This window comes from Lactuca virosa, chromosome 5 (assembly GCF_052849685.1).
Source record: "Lactuca virosa cultivar CGN04683 chromosome 5, Lactuca_virosa_CGN04683_v6, whole genome shotgun sequence".
Lineage (NCBI taxonomy): Eukaryota > Viridiplantae > Streptophyta > Magnoliopsida > Asterales > Asteraceae > Lactuca > Lactuca virosa.
This window is the reverse complement of record NC_136430.1, coordinates 372,102,687-372,106,043: the sequence shown is the minus strand read 5'-3', so window position 1 is coordinate 372,106,043 and position 3,357 is coordinate 372,102,687. Positions and strand designations below refer to the sequence as shown.

The 3,357-nt window shown below is 34.7% G+C and overlaps 1 long non-coding RNA gene across 2 annotated transcripts; it reads right to left on the bottom strand.

Annotated features, from left to right (window-relative positions):
- Window positions 1–201: 201 nt before the first annotated feature.
- On the bottom strand, window positions 202–3,357 carry LOC145116385 (uncharacterized). Of its 2 annotated transcripts, none has more exons than XR_013712048.1 (3): window positions 2,722–3,357; window positions 719–1,706; window positions 202–535 (listed from the first exon to the last, which is right to left on the bottom strand). It is a non-coding gene; the product is annotated as an uncharacterized LOC145116385 (long non-coding RNA). The 2 variants fall into 2 exon arrangements; XR_013712049.1 differs by lacking the exon at window positions 2,722–3,357 and adding an exon at window positions 2,489–2,563.

Below are 3,357 nucleotides of genomic sequence, written 5' to 3'. Positions count from 1 at the left end.
AACATCAGGTAGTGCTCCATTAGAGGTCTCAATAAATTTCTATTATCTAACAGCCATTTATCAAATCACGTCTTGATCAATATTGTTAGCACTTTTGTAAATAAGTAAATATGAAACCCCTATATATATATATATATATATATATATATATATATATATATATATATATATATATATATATATATCACATAAAATATGACCTTAAAACTCTCTATTTGATACATTCTTCACATGTTCTTTAATTTTTTTTTTTGCACACGTCAAAATAGCGCCAATTTTTTTCTCCTTTCAGAAATGTAATTGTACTTGAATTTTTTTTTAGTTTCCTTCGTGTCATTTTCATTTTCACCTGTTACGTTTGATGTAAAAAAACTTAATATCCGTTTACTTTCAGCTTTTGATGTAAAAAAACTGAATATCCGTTTACTTTCAGCTGAGAAGGAATCTTGACGCATATTCTTTTATGTCATGACCATTGTTTCTTAGCAAAAGAACATCAAAATGGACACCTCATCTTAAAGCTTGGGTAGTTCCACTGTGACAAAAAAGAACATGTGTCAAGATAAAGGGATTGAATACTCCAAAAAGCACGACTCCGACCTGATAAAATAAGTACACATTTTTATGCGATATTTTGACCAAAAATAAAGTCTTTAAAAGAAATGAAGTTGATAAACAAAAAAAAAAAAAAAAAAAAAAAAAAAAAAAAAAAACTCACCAAACGCCTGCAAATACCGTTAGCCTTCTCTTAGAGAGACCGACATCTGGTGACTTGATTATTGGGATGCTATAGAACTTCCTTTTATTATCATATTTGCTAATTTCATAGCTTTCTTGCTTTCCAATCAATCTCTCAAGCATGAGAAATTGTTGTTTTAGCCTCTTCATCTTATAGAACACCTCGAGATCCATGATGATGATGATGGTATGTTGTCACCATTGACCATATCTTTTTTCCTTGAACATTTTTCTCCAACAGAATTTACATCTTTCTTATCTTCAAATTCCTTATCTGAAGATTGAACTACTAGTAGCGTTTCTTTTTCAAGGCATGCAATGATGATTCACGGAATCACGATTCAACAATAAACTATAAAGCTTATAGTTTGTGGTTTTGTTCTATAAGGTTTATTACATCATGACCTAGTCCTTCAATATGGGAATGAAGTCATTTCAAATCAATTCCCAGTCTCATTTAATACCAACAAAAAGCTCTTAATTCCTCATCTTTCAATCTCAACTGTTCTAAAAAAGCATTTACCTCAAGCTCATGCCTTAGCTCAAGAACAGTTATGTATTTCTCAATTTCACATTGAACCCATCCTTGTAATTGTGCAATATTTGTTGCAAGATCTTTTAAAAAGATTCACAAGTCAAATGCATGGCACGACACGACAAACAAAATACATGTTTATAACATGATTAAAGGTTAAATACTTACCGACTTCTCGACTTCCCTCTGTAATGGGTTGTTGCGAAGATGGAGAAGCAGAGTTTTGCTCTTCCTTCAACTCTAATTGCTCCGATTTGGATTTGTGATGTCTATAAAGCATACTCTCAATGAAAATATATCTAGTGTCCATATATGAGGTTGTGAGTTACTACTCTACATCTTGAACTTGTCATGTGATGATATAGCCAACCCAAATCAAACATTTGCAAGATTTTCAACAACATTATAATGCCATCTTATCCCCACGAGCCACCTATATCCAAAAGAACAAATTATGCATCTGTATGTCAGAAACTGCAATATGACTATTGTGAAATCACTCAAATGTAGCTGTTGATCAATTCAAATTTGTAGAGATTAAGCCAAGTTAGTATCAATTAAGAATGTCATATACACATTACTTTTTAAAACCATATTTATCAAACATCGTTTTGAATGTCATATACGTAATCAATAAATACCATTAGATTATTAAATGAACCTTTAAGAATCTTCATAGTGAAGACAAGACCATTAATTTTAGTTTTAACAATTGCAAATCCTCTCCTTTCATGATTTCCTTTATGTCAAGACCGGAATTTGTATTACCTTCTAAAGACCAACAATATAAGATCTGGTATGTACACTCGCATATCTTCAGCCATAGCAGTTCTAAAATTTTGATGTTGCACAATCTCAAATCCTTAAAACTACAACCTTATAAATTGGGTAACGGTAATTCAAATGTATAATTCTTTTATGCACACACCACCAGAAAGTAAAGCAGATAAATAATAGAAAAAATGTCCAAGAAGCAGAAATACGAAAACCGCTTAGACTCCCTACCATTCGACATGAACCAAAATTGAAGAACAAACATAAATCATTCCTTACCTTCTACTATTTTAATATTTCATTTGCCCCAATTAAAAATATCAACAAGTACTACCAAAATCGAAAAATAATAAAGAAACAAAGAGGTACCTTAACCAAGAGGAAAAGATAACTACATATTTCTCATACATATTAATCAGACCAAAATTGAAAGACAATGACCTGAATTGGGTAGCAGAAATGAGTCGCCTCCAAAAGATGAACATCGAATCGTAACCACGATTTATTGACTCAACAAAATCGATTAGTTAATATCATATGGCAGTATAGCGTGAGGAGGGGGGGGGGGGGGGGGGGGGGGGGGCACTCAGCTGACTCGGAATAAAGGAAGCAATACGTATGGCACCAAGAAAAAAAATTAGGGCTTTTTTAGAGAATGTGGTATTAAAAATTACCTACAGCCTGACAGGCGACAAGTCGGTTCATGAGATGAAAAGGGAGGTCCCTTTCTCGTTCAATTGAAGCACTCAAATTGAGAAGATAAGAACACCATCAACAGGGCAATGTCGATTTTAAATCCAATCAGTTGATATTACACCATTTTCAGCAGACGACGTCAGTTGTCCCAGAGGAAGGGTGTCAAATATTGTACCATGGTTAAGAGGCACCGATTGAAATCTTGGTTAGTCGAGAGCCATGGCGGAGGCATGAAGAAGAAGAAGAAAGATGAATGTTTCAAACAAAAGAAAGAAAATATTGATGTGAGAATAAAAGAAGGGTAGAGGCGGTGGTATAGGAGGTTGGTGAAAAACCGTGTCGGTCAGCTGGAAGGAGTAGAAAGAGTGACTCATCATTGGTGCTCCAAACTAAGCAGGAGGTGACATCTTGTTCCATGAGGATGGGTGGCAACGCTAGAAACAACGGGTGTAAAAGTTAGAAGCAAAACCCACCGCAAAGTCTTCTGTGGCGGTGGGCCGGTGGCTTGCTTCTAATTGGTTAAAGGGAATGAGCTGAATGAAGGTGAAGGCAAGTCGGTGTGAAGCACCTCTAATGGCCGTATAAGTTAAGAATGCCGCCCAGCAGCCATCTTA